Raw genomic sequence first — 23,872 nt, 5'->3', positions numbered from 1 at the left:
TAAATTAGAAAAGGAGGCTTTCTTTCTTACAAAGGGGTACAGCCTACATGGTGGCTGTCCACAGGCTGGGAAGCATAGCCTTAGGCCAAGATCAGACACAGGCACTCTGAAAGAGAAGGGGTTGGGACAGGACCTCTATACTGAGCAGGTTGGCTAAACATACATATTCAACAGGTTGCAGGAGAAATCATGAATATTCATGAAAGTGGTCCCGATATATGCATGTGACTATATATGATGCATCTTCACTCTGGGGAGGAGACAACATTTAACTGTATTATTTAGGCCCTGTACATCCAAAGGCCTTTTCAGAACACAAGGCATGTGACTGTAGAACTTCCGTAAACCAGCCATAACTAGTCCACGGTCAGCAGTCTCTGATCAGGAGAAAGTTACTGAAATCAGCCTCTTATCCAGTCCAGGTTGCAGTTATGGCTGGTGGGACAGGGTCCAGTTAGCCTGCATCTGTGAGCTGGGTGAGTTGTAGCTGTTTTAACATTGCTTGTCTCCAGGATAATGCTTGCTCAGCTGCTGGAGTTTTGAAAAGAAACACCTGTGACGGAGCAGAGTTTCTCCTTTAAGTGTGGGGGTGCAGGGCAGGGCCTTAGGTCCAGGTTGTAATTTGGTATCTATTGCCACAAAAAGTCCATTCTGCCAGTCTTACAATCTCTGTTTTAACATGAATGCTGGTCACTTGCTGTGTCTGAACCAGAAAGGAGAGGGGTATAAAGAGGCGTGTCTGACCGCCCATCCTGTCATGGCCATGGCAGGAACTCAGCTTCTCTGGGCCCCCTTCACCACAAGACGTGTCTGTTTAGTTGATGAGGCTTAGGATTTTACTTTTAGTTTACAGCAGAGAGAGTTTTTCCACCCCAGGTACTGGCAAAGGTTGCTCCCTCCCTCCTCCTGGGGTTTGCAGGGGGTGGGGAGGGGCAGTGCAGGGGGCTCCAGCCCTCAGCTGCAGGCCAGGCTGCCTGGGCAGGACACAGCTGCCTGATTCCAGTCCAACATCAAAGCAGCCACATAGCCCAGATCAGAGCAGAAAAAAATGTAAAACGACAGAAAGTTGCTTTTATGTGAATGCACCCAAGCCATGTTGGATCACTGTTTAGAAGAATGATTTGGTATTTCTTTTATTGTCTTTTTTTTTTTTCATTTAGTTAGTGATTTAATTATGAGAACAGCAAATAGTGTTAAAGCTTTGTAAGGCTCCAATAGTCCGGGAGGCCTGAAAGAGTAAATACAATGATACTCCGTCATGAAATCTACTGAGTGCCTTGAAGCCGCCGGCTCATAGCATTTGGCTCTGTTTCCAGAGAGGCATAAACAATGCAAAAACCCATAATTACTGTGTCAGTCACAACATCCATGCAGAATACCAAGTCCTACCCTGAGCTGCTGGCTTCCTGGCATTGGGCAGGGTACACAGCCACACTGTACTCTGCTGGAGGGACCTCAGGGAACGGGCAGCCATGGATACCCAGCATCCTCAGGACCGCTGCCCAGGCCTCCATCTCTCCCCACCCAGAGATACCAGCAAGCACAGCAAAGCCTGCCCCATTTCTTGCCATTCACAGAGCTCCCAGGGAACCGGGGCTGTGGGCAGGTCTTCCTTCCTCAGCTTCACCCAGGGGGCCCCAATTGTAAAAGAAACTAAAATTGGCCGGGCACAGTGGCTGACACCTGTAATCCCAGCACTTTGGGAGGCCAAGGCGGGCGGATCACAAGGTCAGGAGATCGAGACCATCCTGGCGAACACAGTGAAACCCCATCTCTACTAAAAATACAAAAAATAAATTAGCCGGACGTGGTAGCGGGCGCCTGTAGTCCCAGCTACTCTGGAGGGTGAGGCAGAAGAATGGCTTGAACCTGGGGGGTGGAGCTTGCAGTGAGCAGAGATCGAGCCACTGCACTCCAGCCTGGGCAACAGAGTGAGATGCCGACTCAAAAAAAAAAAAAAGAAAAGAAAAGAAAAGAAAATTTAGGACCCTCTGAATGTATTATGCCGAGGAGGAAGGCAAGCCCTGGGGAATGAGTCACACAGCATATTTGCATTTTTCTCCTTAGATGAGAGCTTCGCTCTTCCTTGTTGTTGTTGTTCTGTAAATGACTAATCACAGGTTATTATAGATTAAATGATTATAGAGTAAACGTCATATATTAAATTATATAGATTAAATGATTACAATAAAGTCCTGTACCCAACTCAGACCAGACGGTATCCAAGACCTCAGCACAGTTACAGCCTCCGTGTGGAAGGTTCAATAGACGTTTTCTGAAAGAAAAAGACGACCTCGTCTAATCAGATCACTGTGACCATGCAGTAAGCCTCTCATAGAAAGATGTTTAAATTCTGTTAAACTTTTTAAGGCTTTGTCTGTAAACATGATGTCCTGGGTGGTCCTGTCCTCAACTTTGTGCTGGAATAAACTCCCCTTAAAATAGATTCAGATCCTTTTGATTATTTTAGGTCACCACGACCACTGGGTTCCTGGATGTCATTCTCCCTAGAGCAGTGCTGTCCAATTAAATAGAATGCAAGCCACATACATAGCTTTGTATTTTCTAGTTTTAAAAAAACTAACTTAAAAAAAATTAATTGCAGTCATGTATCTTACCTATCCCAATATGTCCGTAATATTAGTATTTCAATGTGTAAGCCATATTTAAAATGTGAATCAGATATTTGACATTCTTTGGCACTAAACTTTTGAAATCAGGTGTGCACTCGCCACAGCTCGTCTCAGTCTAGCCACATTTCAGGTGCCAATAGCCATGTGCAGGTAATGGCACCATATAACCCAGGGAACCAAAAGGGCTTCCCTGAGCCGCAGCCTGCCCTGGGCCCTGTGAGCCTGGAACACCCCCACCACCCCCATGCCTGTCCACCCCCACCGTCATTCCATCGTGGTTTTGGAGATAGAGGCAGGGAGGGATTCCATCACAGGGAGTCTATACCTCCATCTGCCCCTAGGAGGGTCTGCCCTAAACACTTCGTTCCCCATGTACACATTCCAAAAGGAGCCTGGACAGCCTGCGTAGCAGCCCCTGCCTCTAGAAACTGCTGCTGCAGTGGAGGAAGACAGCTGCCATCTGCCCCCGCCCCGCCCCCGCCAGTCATCAGAAAGCCTGTGTCAGCCCAGCCTGCACCTCCACTCCCCTACTTCCCTGCCCTACTCCCTCCATCCAAGCATTTCTTGAAATGCTGCTCAGCGTGTCCTCTGCTCTCCTGTAGATACCTCACAAAGAGGCCCTGCTGAGCAGTTCCGTTTCCGGTGGTGCAAATAAAGAAAGTGGTTGGTGTTTCAGATAAAAGAGGAGAGAGCCCCAGCCTCCCCACCCCCAGGGGAGCGCTGAAATCTCCTGCACTGCTGCTTCTCACTGGGGGATGGCTTACAGAACAGCCACTTCTGGAAGACCGCCACCCCCCTGCCTTTAACTCCAAGGTCCCTGAGGTCATGTTCCCTCCTCTTATCTCCTCAGATACTCAGATTCTCCCTTCAACTTCTGTTCTTTCCCTCCCATATTCAAGGAAAAAGTGTCTTTTTTTTCTGTTCCCAGGCAAATACTACCCCTTGAAGCCCTGGTCCTGTTTTCACTCCTCTACTCAGTCCTTACTCACTCCGTCCCTAGTCTCTTGCACCTTCAGTCTCTGCTTCTCCCTAGTGTCTTTCTGCGGCCCCAAAACAAGTCTCTTCCCTCAGCCACCACCACCAGCTCCCACTGCAACACGCCTCAATCTCCTGGTTCTATCTGTTTCCTTCACACTCCTTTCTCCCTAAGCCTTTGCAACCTGACTTTCTTCTCCATCCATCCTAACTCTCAGAGGTCATCAGGACCCTGGTCACACACATTCTCACTGTTGACCTCTCAGAGTCACCTGTAGCATTGGACCAACACTTTCTCTTCCTGTCACCTTTGCAGAGCATGTGGGCCTCTAGGTCTTGGGCAGGCAGCCACAGCACGGTCTTTGCCCCTCTGCGATAGTACCTAGGCTCTGGAAGGGGCTGCCACTTGCTAAGACCATAGAGTTCTTGACTTTGGAAACCATGACACCCATCTATTCAGTTAGTCAATGAGTATTTTTCGAACAACTGCTACAGTAGGTGACCAGCCTGAGTCAGACACTGGGGATCCAGCAGTGAACAAAACAGAAAGATCTCTGCCCCCCATGGAACTTGTGTTCTACTTGGAGAGACATGATACAGGCAAAAAAAACAACAAATTAAAAAGTTCAAGATAATTGCAGATAGTGGCAAGTGCTCTGAAGATATAGAAGCAAAGTGATATAAGAAAGAGAGGTTAGGCCGGGCGCGGTGGCTCAAGCCTGTAATCCCAGCACTTTGGGAGGCCGAGGCAGGCGGATCACAAGGTCAGGAGATCGAGACCACAGTGAAACCCCGTCTCTACTAAAAATACAAAAAAAAATTAGCCGGGCGCGGTGGCGGGCGCCTGTAGTCCTAGCTACTCAGGAGGCTGAGGCAGGAGAATGGCGTGAACCCAGGAGGCGGAGCTTGCAGTGAGCCGAGATCGCGCCACTGCACTCCAGCCTGGGCAACAGCGTGAGACTCCATCTCAAAAAAAAAAAAAAAAAAAAAAGAAAGAGAGGTTTAGGGGAGGGTCATTTTATTTTATATTTTATTTTATTTTTAGAGACAGGGCCTCACTCTGTCACCCAGGCTGGAGTGCAGTGGTGCAATCACAGCTTACTGCAACCTCGAACTCCCAGGCTTAAGCGATCCTCCCCGCTCAGCCTCTCAAGGAACTGAAACTACAGGCATGCACCACCATGCCCGGGAGGGCAATTTATAATAGATTGACCAGCCAAGGAAGGCCTAGCTCAGGAGGAAAACCCTAATCTGAGGCCTGAGTAAAATAAGGGCTTCAGCCAGGTTGACATGCGCGGGTGGCAACATCACAGATGTCCATGCTGTTCGCAACCAGCGTCCTTTCTAATGGGTCAGAGGTCATGACTGGCTGCTTAGCCTCTATCTCTTCTGGTCCCAGTTATGATAAAATAAAAGGTCAGAGCCACAAGTTACAAAGACCTCGAGACAGCCAGCCGTGGGGGTGGGGGGCAGGAATGTGACAAGTATGGAGGGTCCCATACTTTTTTTTTTTTTTTTTTTTTTTGAGGCGGAGTCTCGCTCTGTCGCCCAGGCTGGAGTGCAGTGGCGCGATCTCGGCTCACTGCAAGCTTCGCCTCCCGGGTTCCCGCCATTCTCCTGCCTCAGCCTCCCGAGTAGCTGGGACTACAGGCGCCGCCACCACGCCCGGCTAATTTTTTGTATTTTTAGTGGAGACGGGGTTTCATTGTGTTAGCCAGGATGGTCTCCATCTCCTGACCTCGTGATCCGCCCGTCTCGGCCTCCCAAAGTGCTGGGATTACAGGCTTGAGCCACCACGCCCGGCCGAGGGTCCCATACTTGTAAGGTATGGAGGGTCCCATACCTTACCCGCATGCCTTACCTGCCTCAGTAAGGTGTTTGGATTTTACTCTCAGCAGCTGGGAGGGTGTTGAGCAGATTTCAGCAGGAGAGCTACATTCTCTGATTTGCATTTTAAAAGGCCACTCCAGCTGCTGTGGAGTGTGCATTTCAGGAAGATGGGAGTGAAAGCAAAGGGTCTGGATGGGAGGCTGTCATTGTCCGGGTTCCTAGAAGCAGACTCTGGTCCAGTGTAAGTAGTTTGTTTAGGAAGTGTTGCCGGAAGACTGGTAGGAGCAAAGGGAAATGAGATCGGGAAGGAAGGGCAGCCAGCCCAGGGCGTCCGCAAGCAGGTTCCCACGGTCAGCAGCTGGAGCTTGATCCCGTTGGGCCCTTTGGGCCACATTGGAGCACACGCGTCTCAGATCTGTCTCGCCCAGGGCCAAGGGCATTTGAGGGTTATCACAGCAGCCCTGTCCCCCAGCACTCCTGGCCTGACTTGTGTGGACAGAGAGGCTCTGACAAAGAGACACAGGGGCTGGCAGGGGCAAGTCAGGGCATGGGATGGGGCCCTGACAGCATCTGTCACCCAGAGGAGAGACCATGTTGGCCTGGAATTGAGTGGTAGAAACAGTGATTAAAAGAGAAGTGGGAGGCTTGTAATCCTAGCCCCCTGGGAGACTAAGGCAGGAAGATTGCTTGAGGCCAGGAGTTTGAGACCAGCCTGGGCAACATCTATATCAAAATAAAAATAAAAATAAAAGTGAGCAGAGTGTGGAGGCAGAAACCTGTAGTCCCAGCTACTCAGGAGGCTGCGGTGGAATGATCGTTTGAGCCCAACAGTTTGAGGCTGCAGAAGCTGTGATTGCATACTGCAGTCCAGCCTGGGCAGCATAGTAAAGCCCTGTTTCTAAAACGAACTAAAAACAATTTAAGAAAAATGAGGAATGAAGTTGTAATAAAAGCTACAACCCAGATGAACCTTGAAAAAATAACATAATATTTAAGTACAATTTTTAAAAACTAATAATACCAAAAACCATTTAACCATACACCCTAAATGAGTGAATTGTATGGTATGTGAATTATATCTCAGTAAAGCTGTTTTTTTTTTAAAACAAGAGAGAGAGAAGAGTAAAGAGAATCAGAATATGAGTTAACCCACAAGACTGGCTGATAAATTGGATGTCCTGGGTGAGCTGATGACTGAGAGACTTCAAGACCGGCAGCTGGGCACGGATGGGGGTGCTCTGCCTTGCCAACCACTTATGCCAAGCTGGTTGGAAGCCGCCATTGATCGTGGCTTCTTCAGGCTAGGAGGTCACAGGGAGCCAGCCAGGGAAGGGCTGGAGAGCTTGCAGCTTTATGCAGTCTTAAGCACAGCCTGTTTTTGTATCTCACATCCTCGGTTTCTCTTCCCAGGCGCACTCTTAGCACAGCTCACTGTAGCTCCTCAGCCCACTGTAAAGTGTCCTATTCCAGGGAGCTGGGCACCTCTGGGTCACAGCCCTTCCTTCTCAGCCAACTTTTCACCAGTCCACAAAGAGCTGCCACTAGGAAGCAATCAGAAGCTTCAGTCAGAGAGGCCGGGGAGGAGGACGCCCACACCCAACCTGGGAACAGCATGAGCCATTTCCCTCTGTGCCTGTGGATGGACACCCGGCCAGACAAGGCTTTTATCCTTAACTGACTCTCAGAAAGTCTGATTTATTTTGTTTTTAATTTTTTATGGGTACATAGTAGGTGTATATACTTATGGGGTATGTGAGACATTTTGATAGAAGCATGAAATGTGTAATAATCACATCAGGGTAAATGGGGTACTCATCCCCTCAAGTATTTATCATTGCTTTGTGTTATGAATATTCCAATTATACTCTTTTGGTTATTTTAAAATGTTCAATAAAGAATCGTTGACTGTAACCACCCTGTTGTGCTATCAAATACTAGATCTTATGTATTCCTTCTAATGATATTTTTGTACTCATTAACATCTCCACTTTCCCCTCTGCTCTCCTCCCCACTACCCTTCCCAGCCTCTGGTAACCATTCTTCCATTCTCTATCTCCATGAGTTCAATTGTTTTAATTTTTAACTCCCACAAATAAGTGACAATATATAAAGTTTTTCTTTCTGTGCCTGGCTTATTTTAGTTAACATAACGGCCTCCAGTTCCATTCATATTGTTGCAAATGACAGAATCTCATTATTTTTCATGGCTGCATCGTACTCCATTGTGTATAAGTACATTTTCTTTATCCATTCATCTGTTGATGGAAACTTAGGTGGCTTCCAAATCTTGGCTATTGTGAATAGTGCTGCAATAAACATGGGAGTGCAGACATCTCTTCAATAGCATGATTTCCTTCCTTTTAGGTCTATACGCACCAGTAGGATTGCTTAATCATATGGTAGCTCAATTTTCAGTTTTTTGAAAAGCCTCCAAACTATTCTCCATGGTGGTTGTACTAATCTACATTCCCACCAACAGTGTACAAATGTTACCTTTTCTCCACATCCTCGCCAGCTTTTGTTATTGCCTGCTTTTTGGACAAAAGTCATTTTAACTGGAGTGAGATGATATCTCAATGTAGTTTGAATTTGCATTTCTCTGATGATCAGTGATATTGAACACCTTTTCGTATACCTGTGTGTCACTTGTATGTCTTCTTTTGAGAAATGTCTATTCAGATCTTATATTGGGTTATTAGGGGGTTTTTTTTCTATAGAGTTGTTAGAGCTCCTTTTATATTCTTGTTATTTTTCCCTTGTCAATGAGTAGTTTGTAAATATTTTCTCCTATTGTGTGGGCTGTCTCTTCACTATGTTTATTTTTTTCTGTGCAGAACCTTTTTAACTTGATGTGGTCACTTTTGTCCATTTTTGCTTTGGTTGCCTGTGCTTCTGAGATATTACTCAAAACAACTTTGCCCAGGCTAATGTCCTGGTAAGTTTCTTCAATGTTTTCTTTTAGTAGTTTCATAGTTTTAGGTCTTAGAGTTAAGTCTTTAATCCATTTTGATTTGATTTTTATATATGACAAGAGATGGGGTCTAGTTTCATTTTTCTGCATATGGATATCTGGTTTTCCCAGCAACATTTGTTGAAGAGACCATCCTTTTAGTAAGTCTGCTATAGTTTGTTACAGTTGGTTAAATCAATAAGCCTACCTATAATTTAATCTTCTTTTAACCAGCTGAACTTGGTAAAGCTATATGTGAGCCAAGCTAAAAATTTCTCCGGTTGCATGCCCTTCAATTGTATCTCATTTAACCAATAAAATTTTCTCCATTGATTTATTTCTTTGACAAAGATTGCTAATCGGTTTAAAGAATGGTGCACCAATTTAATCACAGGTCGAGGCCATGGCAATGCTCCAGAGAGTACCAAATGGTAAAACTGTGATGGGACAGATGGTGCGTAGGCTAGAAACTAACCCAAATTAGGTCCAGAGGAGATGAGGATTTCTAGTTTCAGCATCTCCATTTACCTTATAAAGAATGTTCGGCTGAGAGAGGCTAGGTGACTTGCTCAAGGTCACACAACCAGCAAATGTGACCAGATGGATGCCCGATCTCTTAATTCTCAGTCCCTGTCCTGTCCCTCACCTCCCACTGACTTACATTACCAAAAAATTGTTTTCCAGTTGAGCCCAGGATTATGAAACCTTAATCAACTTCAGCAGGATGAGTAAAATGTGACACCTGAAATACTCACCCACAGTATGGAGCAGCTATTCCGTGCCAGGCAGAGATTCTCTCACTCTAGCACTCTGCCAGCTAAGCCTGTGCATGGAGGTAGTGGGGGTGTGCAAGTTGACCCTCTGTTTCTGCATATTACCCTCATCCAGAAGAGCAGGTAAGAAAGGGTTGAGGAGGTGAATCTGATCAGGATGGAAACCAAGAAAGACTGAAAAAAAACCTGGCTGGTCTAAGAGTTAAACTACCATTGAACCCAGCAATTTCATTCCTGGGTATGGATCCAAAGGAAAAGAAATTCTACAAGAAAGACATATGCACCCATATGTTCATTGCAGCACTGTTCACAATAGCAGAAACATGGAGTCAACCCAGGTGCTCACCAATGATGTACCAGATAAATCAAATGTGGTACACCATGGAATACTATGCAGCCATAGAAAGAATGAAATCATGCCATGATTCCAGCAACATGGATGCAGCTGAAAGTCATTATCCTAAGTGAACTAACGCAGAAATGGAAAACCACATGCCTCATGTTCTCATGTATAAGTGACAGCTAAACATTGGGTACTCATGGACATAAAGATGGGAACAACAGACCCTGAAGAATACAAGAAGGGGAAAGAAGGGGAAGAAGGGCCGAAAAACCTCCCATTGGGTACTGTGCATACTACCTGGGTGATAGGTTCAGTCACACCCCAAACCTCAGCACCATGCAATACACTTTTGTAACAAAACTGCACAGGTACCCCTTGATTTTAAGATAAAAGTTCAAAAATAAATTAATTACAGGCACCTAGTTAAATGAATTCAAACAAATGTACATTTGAATAAAAACACTCAATGTGGCAAAATCTTCACATAATTAGAGACACACTTGTACAGGACCCAGTATCTAGTAAATGCTCAAAAAAATGAAGGGAAAAATAAACAAAACAAACAAACTGGCAGGCAAATGTGAGCAGGAAGATGGCCTGAGCCAGTGTCCGCAGGCTGCCTCCACACGGCTGCACTCAGGACCATGAGCCACCTCCACAAAGTTGGGCTTCCATACCCCCCTGAGCAGCGGCAGCGGAGCAACACCGTGCAGAAAGCGGGCTGACAACGCGCCTGAGTTCAACTCGCCCAAGTAAGTTCTTCATTTCAGTGTTTTAAAACCGTGCATTCCTGCCACCTCGCTTCATTATAGACACTGTGGCACGTAATCCCTGCAGTGAGGGGTGTGCCACATGGCTCGTCTCCCATGACTGGGCCCTCTAGCCCCCATTGCCGTGGCAGGCAGCCTGGATGGTGGAAGAGAGATCTCTTGATTGAGACTGGACTGCATCTGCACTGTTTTCAGAGGTAGGTGGGCACGGGGAAGCCTGCATATTTCCCTACCACCCAGTGAGAATTTCTCATCCACCTGCAGAATTGCTAGGCCTCATTCTTTTGTCATCACAGCTTTCTATTTCTAGAGACAGGGTCTCACGCTGTCACCCAGACTGGAGTGCAGTGGCGTGATCATAGCTCACTGCAGCCTCGAGCTCGGGGGCTCAAGGGATCCTCTCACCTCAGCTCCCAAGAAACTGGAACTACAGGCATGTGCCAATTTTTATTTTTTAGAGATGGAGTCTTGCTATGTTGCCCAGACTGTCTGAAACCCCTGGCTTCAAATGATCCTCCTTCCTTGGCCTCCCAAAGTGCTGGAATTACAGCTGTGAGCAACCAAGCCTGGCCTTGTCATCATAGCTTAATGCAATTGAGAGTGGGTCAGTTCTCCAGACTGGTTAACACCAGCATCTGTAGTCAAGCTGCTAAAACAATTTAATTTGAAGATCCAGGGAGTGCTGAGAGAAGTCCTGGAACCAGTGTTGGGAGAACCAATTGGCAGTGACCCTAGACTTCCTGAGCCTCAAGGCACAGAGCAGAGAACACAGGGAAGGGCAGGAGCGAGCCTCGCCTTCCCCCGACATCCCCACCAAGCTCAGCTCTGCCCACTCTTGAAGGTGCAGCTCATGCCTCCTCTTCCAGGAACCCTGTCCTGACTATCCAGCCACAGGGATGACCACTTCTTAAAATTCCTATGCACTCAGGGCTCAAAACTCACAGTTAAATTAAATCCAGCAAATATGTGTCATTTTCTGGACACTAACAACATGGTATTTGCCTCTAAGGCAGTTCATCCCATGCTGGAGGTGGGGACTGATGGAGAGCAAACCTGCAAAATGCACCAACCAGCTCCACGTGTTGCTGGCACATCAGGGAGTAGAATGGGTTGGGAAGACTCCACAGAGGATGGCCTCCCAGAAGCTGTGATGGTGAATGAGAGGCCTCCTGGCTTCCTCTTATGGTTGGCTTCTAAAGTTGACACAAAAAGCAAGGCCATGGATGGTCAAGATGATTCTTGAAACTCTCCTAGAAAGATGCCATGCTGGAGATAAACACACTTGCTCACAGTGACTCCATTCAATCAGCCTTCCCTCCAGCATTGGGGTAGACCTGCTCACTCAGCTGACTTGTACCGCAGGGCCACGGTATAAGGAAAACCAGTGTCTTTAATGACCAGAGTCACAATCAGTGATGTTAGATGTTCAGGTCTGGAGGTTCCGGGACCAACCTGAGCTAAAAAATGGTGATCATGGTGATCATGATTCCTGCTCTGTCCTCTCCGGGACAGACACATGCAGCACATCATGGGCACAATTGTCAGTGCTGTTTAAATTGTACCCTCTCTCTCTCTTAATTGAAGTTTTGTCACTGACATGTTGTGTGCTGCCTAGCTTCCTATGTGCTCTACAGGTGCATATCTGTCCCATCCCTCAGTTTTATTTAAGCAGAATCTGCTGCATCTCTGGAAGGTTTGTTGGCTGACTGCAAACACACCAAGAGTAAGGGGAGCAGATGTTTCCTCTCAGCTCCGAATCCCACTCAGAGTGCACACAAGCCACAGCACAGAGCAGGGGCCCAGAGCCTGCTCTGTCCTTCCCCAGAGACTGGACGGAAAGCACCCCAGCCCCTTCTGGGGATGTGCACCATACTTATGGTGCAGCTCTGCCGCCTCCTCCTGAAAACAACTTCCTCCAGAGGTGAGCAGGAGTGCCTGTCCCGGGCATGGGAGGTGGCTGGGTGCATGACAGGAGTGCCTGTCTCGGGCGTGGGAGGCTGCTGGGTGCACCAGTCCTGCCGCTTGGTACAATGCCTGCAGGTGCTCAGGAGACTTGCCTGCCTGGGCTCCTTCCTGCCTGCCAGATTTCCTGAAGAAAGGGCCTAGGGAATAATGCAGGGCTTGGATAGTCATTGTGCCATTGCCCCCCTGCTAGGGAACCCAGGGATGAGAGGGGGAGGCTGGAGGATTTAAGGGGAAGTATTCTGAATATATTTTCCTAGCTTGTTTTTAAACAGGTTTGAATAGTTCACCCTGAGTTAATGACATTTCAGCTTCCGTCATCTCTCACATTAGGGGCAAACTAAAATATAAAGCAAAAAATCCTTGAAACATCAGGGCCTCCTTTTTCTCTTCTGTAAAATGGGATCAATACCACTGATCTCACAGGATGTTTTTGAGGATTGAACAAAGTAAGTTAAATGTGTGGCAGATAAAAGAGAATGAAATAGTGTCTTTCACAGCAGCTTGGATGGTGCTGGGGGACATTATCCTAAGTAAAGAAACTCAGGAACAGAAAACCAAATACCGCACTTTCTCACTTATAAGTGGGAGCCAAGCTATGGGTATGCAAAGGCAAACAGAGAGGTATAATGAACGTTGGAGAATCAGAAGAGAGGGATCATGGGAGGAGGATGAGGGATGAAAAATTACCTATAGGGTATAATGTACACTATTTGGGTGACGGGTACAGTATACTAAAAGCTCAGACTTCACGGCTATAGAATTCATCCATGTGACAAGAAAACCACTTTTACCTCTAAAGCTATTGAAATAAATAAAGAGATGATAGAACCAAATAAAAGTTGCTTAAAATACGAGAAAATAAAGATAGCTTTCACATAGAATCTTGCATCTTTGAGCCTCGACATGGTCAGCTGTCACTGAACAGAGGCTGCTCAGGTAGGCAAATGGGTGCCCCCCCAGGGCAGCCCTGTGCCCACCACTGCCTCCCGCTCCTGGTCCCTGAGGCTGAGTGTCATTTGCCATTTTTCACGGTACCCGTGTTGCTGCTTTCTCATTCCTGATCCCTTCACTCAATCACATTCCCTTTTTGGCTTTGCGTGCAAAGGCATACACAGGGGTGTGATGGACACTGGAGACTCAGAAGGGGGAAGTCTGGGAGGGGGAAAGGGATAAAAAGTCACCTCTGGGGTGCAATGTACACTGTTGTGGTGATGGGTGCACTCAAATGTCACACTCCACCACTATACTATTCATCCATGTAACCAAAACCACTGGAACCCCCAAAGCTATTGAAATTTAAATAAATAAATAAATAAATAAATAATTTTACTTAGCACAAAATGTATGGCGAGCTGTAAAGTCTACAAATGCTAAGTACTGGCAGAAAAAGCTTTACCCTGCAGGGGAGACAGGAAGGAGAGCAATTGGGACCTCCAGAGGCCATGTGTGCAATCCCAGGAGAGTGGACCTGAGGGTTGGAAGAACCCAACCCAGCAGGAGGAGCCTGGAGCACCTGCTCCTGCCTGAGCAGCATTTGTTCCTCTCCCAGGGGCTTTCCTGTGCAGCACCCCCTCCTCTGTTTCCAGCTCGTGGGTGTGGGGCTGGGGGGACATTGTGGGCTGACCCCACACCCATACCCAGCCCTAGGACTTTCCAGGCACTTAAGGGATAAGTTATCTTTGTGATGAAGCCAGCTGGTGACAGTCTCCAGTCACAAGTGATCAGGAGTCCTCTCCACCATGGCACACTTTCAAAAGCCATGACATGCAGAGAGGGGCTGGATAAGCCAAGGCCTTTGCTGTCAAGAGGGCGAAGCACAGAGAACTTCCTTCCATAAACTTATCTACAACCATCTCCAAACTCATCTCAACCTTACTGGAAGGCACAGATGCAGGGCAGTCCTTGCTGACAAGAGGACCCACTGCCCCTGCCTTCTGTCTCGCTCTCAGCCCAGAGACAGCAGTAAACGTCTGGGGAAATGTGAACTCCGCGTGTTCTCAGGGGATTCACATTGGGCCTCCAGAGTCGAGACGCCTCTGACAAAGGGACCCAGTGTTCTGAGGCTCTTGTCTTCCTCAGAGAAGAAAGACGGCCTCTTGTTTTAGCAGTTGCCAAAATTCCACTGGCACGCCGAGTGGTGGCAGGTGAAAATTTGGACAACCATAAAGCACTTCTGGCTGTGAAATGTTCTGCCACAGCTGCAAGACAGACAGACTGTTTCAGAGCCTGTAACGACCCACAAAACAGATTGTCTCATTACCTCCTGGCAACCTGGTCCATTCCAGGCAGAAACCTCTACCATTTGCAACTCCAGCAGTCGAATCTCCAGCACCGCTGTTGCCAATCACAGTAGTTCTGGGTCTTGATATAACAAGTGCCAGCTGCATTAGATTTTTCTCCCCTGCGTCTGCTAGGTTTCATTTTCAACCTGCTACAAATTAGAGGGACTTCTAGCAAGTCATGTTTTAATAACCATTTGTGGGATTGGAGTAAAATCCAGCATGGTCACCTCACTGTTTCATCTGCTGTTGCTTTGTCTTTCTGTCTGGAAGAGCTGGATCCTTTAAGCAAGGGAGTCTTAGAGGCAACATCATCATGTTTCAATGATTTATACATTTACTGGACTCACTCCCCTTCAGCCTAGTCTAAACAGACAGTAGGGAGAAAACTGAGCCTCCTGCACCAAACTGTTCTGACCCTGGAGCTTTCTTTGCAGTCACATTTATTGTGCATTATTCCTGTTGTCAGGGAGGCAGGTTTGAAAGCTGCAGCTAATTAAGCCCACACGAAACCACAGACACACAGCCTTCACTTCAGGCTGGCCTAGAAGCACAGCCACCAACCGAACCCTCCACAGTTTGATGCCATGCCAGAGAAAGTGAACCCTTGGTTAATCGGGATAACCCGGCCCATGGAATATCCACACTCAAAGCTCTGGCCAGAGAGGTTACTCAGAAGTGAATGTTCTCAAGCTTTTGGCTGAGCCAATCTCTAAATAAGTCAGTCTAGGAGAATGTTATCATTGGACCAATGAAACTGCATATACTTGGACCCCATGGAAATGCTGATGCTTTTATCGACATCAGCATTTAAAGGATTAAAGGAGACATCCTTTAAGTTGTTTTGCACCTTGGATTCTGTCCAGGCCATGTTTAGGAGACTGTAAGGTTCATTGTTGCAGCAAAAGCTCTGAAGGCCAAGTGTCCTGTTCCAACGGTAGCTGTAGCTTTTACAAACTGAGGCTTTAGGCACATCTCTTAACTTCTCTAAGCCCTGGTTTCTGCATCTGAAAAAAGTCCCTCTCTGAAAGCGATGGTATATGTCTAAGACATGGAGTCAACCTAGGTGTCCATCAGTGGACTGGATAAATAAAATGTGGTACATCTACGCCATGGAACAGTACTCAGCCATAAAAGAGAGCAAGGCCACATCCTTTGCAGCAACATGGATGCAGCTGGAGGCCATTATCCTAAGCAAACTGACACAGGAAAAGAAAACCAAATACCACACGTTCTTGCTTACAAGTGGGAGCTAAACATTGGGTACACATGGACATAAAGATGAGAACAATATACACTGGGGGCTACTACGGCTGGGAGGGAGGAGGCAAAGGTTGAAAACTACCTATTGGGTATGATCTTCACTACCTGAGTGATGGGATCAGTTGTACCCCAAACCTCAGCATCATGCAAGTTACCCATGTAACAAACCTGCACCTATACCCTCAAATCTAAAATAAAAGCTGAAATTGTAAAAAAAAAAAAAAAAAAAAAAAAAAGACATAAAATAAAAATGATGGCATATATGCATCTACCAGATAAGTGGGTATCAATAGCCTTTGCCTCCTAAGCCTTAATTTTCCCTCTCCTAGCAGCCGTACCTCAGTTTTTTTTTTTTGGGGGGGGGGGAATTATGCCTCTCTACTCTCAGTTTTCTGGGTAGGAGTGAAGGCAGAGGGTGACCCTGCCAGTAATTTCAGACTTGAGCACGACACTTAGAACTGGCCAACTGGGGTTTCTATCCACCTGGATGTGCGGTTGGCACAGGATGTATGCACAACTCAAAGGGTCTAATGAGAGTAAGCCCCAAGCTCTTTCTTCCTTATTATGTAGGGTTAGGCTCACAGGAGGTGCTTTTTCAGAGGGATGGTGGTCCAGGTCATTCTTAATTTTTCCTGCTGCTGACATCGCCATTCCAACATGGCCTTTGGACACTCCGTTTCAGATCCTGTGCTGACAAAATAGACATGTGAATACGGCTCCTGATCCACAGGATGCAACCTGAACCACAGAAAATGCTGAGTTCTCCAGAGGCCCCCTTTATGTCCTGCCTGTTTCCCTTAAGTGTTCAATGCGTGCTGATGACTTCCTGCTGTGAGGGCCTGAGACTGTCTCTGGAGAGCTTTCTAAGAAACATCAGGGTTCCCACTCAGGGCGGGCAGGAAGCGCTGAGGAGCTGATGCCATAAGAACAACCTTCAGCCAATGATGGGAAGGACTGAAGGTTGAATGCAGCAGACTCCTCCCCTCAGGAGGCACAGCTCTGTGGCCTGGGCTCCACAGGGTCCTCTGGAGTACTGCCTGAGCCCCGCTGTCCACAGCAGTGCTTGGCTCTTTAATACACGGTGTCTTCTCTCTCTTCCCTCTGCCTCTTCGCCCTTCTCAACTGCACTTTCTGGGTTCATCTCATGAATAAACACTTGTGCTAAAATCTTTGTCTCAAGGTTGTTTTTAAGGGAAAACTCAGCCTAAGGTAAGCCCTTTCAGACTCAAGATAATGGGTCTATCCCTGGATTGAAACAGAAGGCAGAGGTAGGATGTGGTGGCTCACACCTGGAATCCAAGGCACAGGATAGGGAGAGCAAGACAGAAAGATAGCTTTAGGCCAGGAGTTTGAGACCAGCCTGGGCAACATACAAAGACTCTGTCTCTACTAAAAATAATTTTTAGTAGACAAATTAACTGGGCATGGTGTTGCACACCTGAAGTCCCAGACACTCAGGAGGCTGAGGCAGGTGGATCACGTGAGCCCTGGAGGCTGAGGCTGCAGTGAATGATGATCATACCAACTGCACTCCAGCCTGGGTGACAAAGTAGGATTCTGTTAAAAAAAAAAAAAAAAAAAGAAAGAAAGAAAAAAGAAAAGAAAAGAAAAGAAAAAGAAATAAAGAAGAAAAAAGAGTGGGGGAGGGAGGCTTGAAAAATTACCTATTGGGTGCAATGTTCACTATTTGGGTGATAAGTTTACAGAAGCCCAATTCCTACCATTATAAAATATAGACTTGTAACAAACAAGTATATATATATTCCTGAATCTAGAATTAAAATATGTATTTGTTTTTTATAAAGGGCTTTTGTGGCTGGGCGTGATGGCTTATACCTGTAATCCCAGCACTTTGGGAAGCCGAGGCGGGTGGATCACTCGAGGTCAAGAGTTCAAGAGCAGCCTGACCAACATGGTGAAACCCCATCTTTACTAAAAATACAAAAATTAGCTGGGCATGGTGGTACATGCTTGAATTCCCAGCTACTTGGGAGGCTGAGGCAGGAGGATTGCTTGAACCTGGGATGTGGAGATTGCAGTGAGCTGAGACTGCGCCATTGCAATCCAGCCCGGGCAACAAGAGCAAAACTCAGTCTCAAAAAACAAAAAAAGTAGGGGTGTGGGGTGGTTCAGTTTTTGCTTAGAAGTAATGTTCTCCTTCTGAACCAGTGTCTGGTATTGTTACTTTTGCTGTTGAAAATCACATAAAGGAAACATGAGCATGTCTTCATTATTTTAGACAATATGTACTGAACTCTGTCAAGTACTAGTATATGTGCCATGAGGATCCACTCATTTGGAGTTTTTGTTTCTTGTGTTCTTTTTTTTAAATGTTTTATTTACTTATTTATTTTTTTGAGACAGGGTAGATCATGGTTCACTGCAGCCTCAACTTTCCAGGCTCAGATGATTCTCCTGCCTCAGTCTTCTGAGTAGCTGGAACCACAGGCACACACCACAATGCCCAGCTAATGACTAATTTTCGTTTTTATTTTTTGTAGAGATGGAGTCTCACCATGTTTCCCAGGCTAGTCTCAAATTTCTGGGCTCAACTCATCCTCCTGCCTTGGCTTCCCAAAGTGCTGAGACTATAGATGTGAGCCACCATGCCCAGCCTCACATGGAGTTCAAAAGCTACAAGAAGATGGAAATAAAGTCAACAAAAAAACTTAGTTTATATAGTAATAAGAGCTCTGAAGAAAATTTTCATCTTCACAATTTCCTAGACAGGGTCCTTCCCCCCCCCGCCCCGCCCATCCCCGTACAAATCTAGCTCACCCTTCCAGGCCTAACTCTAGTGGCACCTCCTCCGAGGAGCTCACTCAGATCTCTCCTCCCTTTGTATGATCTTGGTCCATCATCTGCACTCTAATGGCCTTCATCATGTTCAGTCATGAATGCTGTCACTAGTCACACATGCTGGTTCCCCCCACACTAGGCCATCTCTTTGAGGGCAAGGACTGAGTTCAGACTCTCTCTCCATGGCACCCAGGACAAGACAGAGCAGAGGGTCATCGAAAGAACAAATAATGATGGTTCGAATATGTGTCTACCTCAAAGAGTGAATGAATGCATGAAGAAAGTCCTAATCCTTATTGTCTCTATAGATAGGAGACAAAAATATTGCAAAACCTTTTCTATAACATGAAATCAGCCTTAAGTTTCAATGGACATTTGTGCTGTAAATAATGAGAAAGGGAATCAAGAAAGAAGTAAGAGATCCAGTCACTTTAAAGCAGTCACTGGAACAATCCCATGACAAAATCCAAGAAAGGCCAGCCTGTCTCCCTCTGACTCAGCCAAAGCAGGTTCCTAGACTGCTCATGGAAATGGCAATGCGGCTGCTGTGAGAGGCATGACAGGAGCCCCCACCCCAGCACCCATGGAACACCAAGGGCGCTCAGCTGCAGCACGTATATGTGTATTTGAGCTTATACATATGGGTCTCTACCCTATTGAAAATTTTAGTGACTTTTTAGCCCACGAACAAAGTTCCCTCCACTCACATCATCTCTGCAGGGCCCAGCGCACTATCTGTGAGCAGCTGACAATGTCTGCCCTCCACACTGCCTCAGGAAATTGTCAAAAGCTACTTTGAATCAGAAGTGCAGGAACATGAAGCCACTCCTGAAACTTTGATAGGCTGCTCTGCATTCGCCTTTCTGAGCCTGTCCTCTGCTTTAGAAGTTCCTTGGATATCAGCCTTAGAAGTCTCTGGCCCTCTTCATTCCTGTCTTGCGCAGATGTGTATTACAGCCAGATGCACTGAGGATGTGCGCCTCCACTCCTGCCATTAGCCTCTGTGGGCTCATGTCGGTCTGGGACACCGGGGACTCCATGCCCAGGGGTAGAAGGAATGCTATAGATTAGTGTTGCACCAACCAGGATCTAAGCAGGGGTTGCCTCCTTGATCAGGAGTCTGGAGGAAAAGCCAATCGTGTTTCTGGATCATATTCTCCAGTTGCAGTTGGAGTTATTGAAACTTAGTGGAATTTATTTTATTTCTTTGACAAACACTCCCATATTGCATACCAAATACTGTTTTTAACATTTGATAGGTATTAATTCATTGAATTCTCATCACAACCCTGTGGGATAAAGTATCATTTTATGTATGGGGAACTGATGCTCTGCAAATTTCTGTAACTTACCCATGGTCATGCAGCTCGTAGGTGGCAGATCCTGAATTTGAACCCAGGCAGTCTGTGTTCTTAACATCATGTGATACTGTCTGTGTAAGTCAAGGGCAAAACGTTTGGGTGCAAGACCTAAGACCCAAAAGTTTACTGGCTGTCCTCCTCTGCCCTCTCCAAAAGCCTCAGACTAAGCAAGACCATCTTCACTGTTGGTCTGGAACATTTTGAAGCTCATCAGAACACTAAGAAACTGTGTTACAGTGAATCAGCACAGAGGCCACATAATGTAAGACCATTTAGCTTTGGAGCAGGCTGCTTTCCCACGAACCTTTCTGAGTCCATGTCTCCTTGTTAGTACAAGAGAGATATCTACAGTATCCCACAGAGGTGTTTATGAAATTTCACTGAGATAACACATGTGACGTGCACAGGGCAAGGTCAAGGATCTAGTAAATTCTCTAGTAAAACATTTGAGTGCAAGACCTAACACCCAAAAGTTTCCGTGCTGAACTAAATGTTCTTAGCTGTTGTGGTTGCCTGCATCTTACAAACACGGGTTCTTAATCTGGTAGCACAAGAACCTCACTATGCAGAAGAATAATGAGGAAAGTTTAATAAATGCAGATTCCTCCATCCCACTATGCAAAATTCTGATTCATTAGCTTTCAGAGGAGCCCAGGAATCCATGAGCAATCCTAATGCAAGAGTTCTCAGATTCTGAGGTATCCATGACCTCAAAGAACATCACAAACATTGCATTCAATTCTCTGAAATTATAAGAAATACCCATTGTTGGGAGTTGGTGACAGAGAGAATGTGGTGGCCCTGCCAACTATCCATTCTGCTCTCTCTGTAAGGACAGACACTTCCTAGACATCCTCTGTCTTGTAAGGAGCTGGTTATCTGTAATAAGAACTGATATTTATTGAGTGCCTACTAGGGTAAAGCCACCCTTCCAATGCTTTCTATACATTTTGTATCCAGTTCTCTGACAAAAATTATTACCTTATTTTATAGATGAGAGAAATGAGGCTTTTAGGGTTGCCAAAGTCACCTAAGAAAGTTAGAATTTCTGCTCTGTCACCAACCACCTATTCAAAGCCTAATGCTTTCCATTACTATTCCACTAGGCATTAAAATTGGTGCATGAGGATCCAAAATTTCTAGCCATTCCACATATCTATGAGACACGACCTTAAAATGACCTGATATGGACTGTTGACATAATTATAAGTTATGATCTCAAAGACCCCATAATAACTTAGGTTTTTGCATAAATGAAGGAACATGACATACAATGAAGGGTGTATATACAGAGTCTATTAATGTGTTTAGTTTTTAACAAATATGTATCAGAGTAGGTAGCAAATGAATGTTGTCTTTCAAGAATGTCACCTCGAAAATCTGTGCACTTTTTGCAGTGATGTGGCCTTTGTGCATAATATTCTTGGACCTCTTCTTTTAAAATAGCTTCCAGACGTGCTTTTTAACCTCATGAAGAAACCAAAATGTTATTTTATAGTTGATTTATCAGAGTAAACATTGTATTATCCAGTTTGAATGCTCTTTGAACACATTCTGACTACTTCCCAATATTATCCCCTCTCAAAAGATGCATATTTATCTCCCTGAGGAAGAGCCAAAAAAAATGGCTTGTAGGCAATCATGGTACTTCCCAAATTCAATGCAACGATTATTGTGAACAAAGATCATATGCTGGCTGAAACACTCTGGACTGACTACACATTACAGAAAACCCAACCCAAGTGACTTAAGCAGTAAAAGAAATGCTGTCTTATGTGGCAAGAGAATGGAGTAGGGAAATTGAGGCACTCAGATGCACAAAAGTGTTAGCAAGGACATTTTTGGATATTAAGTTCCTGGGGAGTTTCTATTAAAATCAGCCAAATTACTTTATGGTCACAGTACAAAGAAGTCTCAGTAATCATACAAATGAAATACACTAATTCAGTCAGAATTATAAAGTTATAAAGAATAGAAACTGACTCTGGCCAATTGAAGTAGGAAAATAAAAATCTACTGGAAGAACATGGCAGAGCTCCCAAAAATGAATGCTGAAAATCCAGGATCAAAAAAGGACAAGCATCCAGGGCAGTCCAATGTCTCTGCAGAGGAATCTGATTGGCTGAGCTTCTACTCAGAGCCTGCTCATTGGCCAGGGGAGGGCTGCGCACCCTGATTAATAGCCCCACCAAAATGGTCCTCAAGGTTGAAGAAATGATTCCTCACAAGGAAGATGTCGTGTCCCTGCAGAGAGGGACTTGGAGGCCAGGAGGCCCCACACAACAAATACTCAGTACAAGTGCCAAGAAGCCTCATCAAGGAAGGCAGATCCTGCAGACATTGACTTAACAGATCCAGTCTTGAGGCTTGCAAAGATGACAATGTCAGCACTGACTGTCAATCTTCAGGAAACCTTGTGCGATGGCTGCTGTCGGCACCCAAGTCACTCACCTCGCAAAGCCAGTGGTGCATCTACACCACCACTCATAGCTGGCCACTTCTTTGGAGAGTTGTTCTTGTTCAGTAGGATTCACCTCACCCAGAAATTCCTGAGCAGCTCTCCTCTGTCCCTGGGTGTGTTTATCTGCATTATGTGGAAAAACAGAAGCAAAAAGACCCTTTAAACATTTGCTCCCAATGAAGAGGAAAATAGTCTCTCATTTTATTTAAGAATAAATGAAGTAAAAAAAAATTTACAACCCCATAGACAAGTTTTTGCATTCTAAATTACAAGAAAGAGGTCACAAGCTAACATTTTTACCCATTTGTCCAGCACTAAGTGGAGTGATCAGGTAACGACCGCTTCAGGAGCCTGCCCAGAAGGTGGCCGCCCAGAACTAATCACGTAACCAGAGCAGCCTGTGTACATCTCACCCCAACTTTGACCATTTGAATAAGATCAGAAGAAAGTAATTATATGATTCACTTTAAAGTCAAGCAACAAAGAGAACTATCTAAATTTGGAAAATTGACCTTCAGTTTTCCAAGACTGGTCAAAGCAGATGGGTTTTGTGGCAAGCCTGAGTGACTAGTGGCCATGTTCCTCCTCCTGGGTTTTAGCGTGGCCTTGAATTCTTCCTCCTTGCCCTAGACTGTACCCAGTGGCCGTGTACATTGAGCACTGCTCCCTATTCCCAATTGCAGCACCTGGAATTCTGCTATTGGCTTCAAGATCTATTCATTTTTATTTTTTAGAAAAGCTTAAGAGAACCTGCGCAAATAATTCATTCATCTTTATGAGATTGAACTTCAAGGACAGACATTTTTTGGAAGTAAAAGTGGTCTAGTAGCATTACCTGGTACCTGACCCATAGCATCCCAAAAGCACTAAGCATGTTAGCGCACACTGGGAGAGCCTCATTTGTAGTTCCTCAAGAAACCAACAGGGTCCCCACTTCCACTCTCTCTCTTCAGGGTAAAAATGCAACCATTTTGGCATCAAAAAAAAATTCTGAATTATCCACTTGGCCCATTCAAGATATTGATTTTCTGGAGGAAAAATAACTCCCAATGCTTACTACAATGATAAAGGAGATTGTTGTTTCAGCTAGAATGGATTCCGTAAAATTTTGATGTTTCTGACTTGGCTAATGGAGTGAGAGGGCACGGGTTCTGTCTGCGGGTAACGTAAATCAGTGGGGCCACCATCATTCAGTAGGTGTCAGAGCTGGCCACTGCCATCCCCAAAGGCTGCTTGCCAACGCTGGGAATAAATGATTTCCCCTTTTTATTTGCTACACCAAGGAATGATAATGCAGCACATTCCGTGATCATTTGTCACGGAAGCACAGTCCCCTCCACGGGGAATGTGTGGGAGTAGCAAGGACCTAGTGTTTTCAATTAATCAGGGCCAGGATTACTCACGCAGGAAATGAAAGAGAAAATTTAATACTCGGAAATCGGCTGAAAGCAGTAACCAAGTCTAATTAAA

Source organism: Macaca thibetana, chromosome 19 (assembly GCF_024542745.1).
Source record: "Macaca thibetana thibetana isolate TM-01 chromosome 19, ASM2454274v1, whole genome shotgun sequence".
In the NCBI taxonomy this organism is placed as follows: Eukaryota; Metazoa; Chordata; class Mammalia; order Primates; family Cercopithecidae; genus Macaca; species Macaca thibetana.
The sequence above is the reverse complement of the archived record's forward strand: the minus strand, read 5'-3'. Positions refer to the sequence as shown.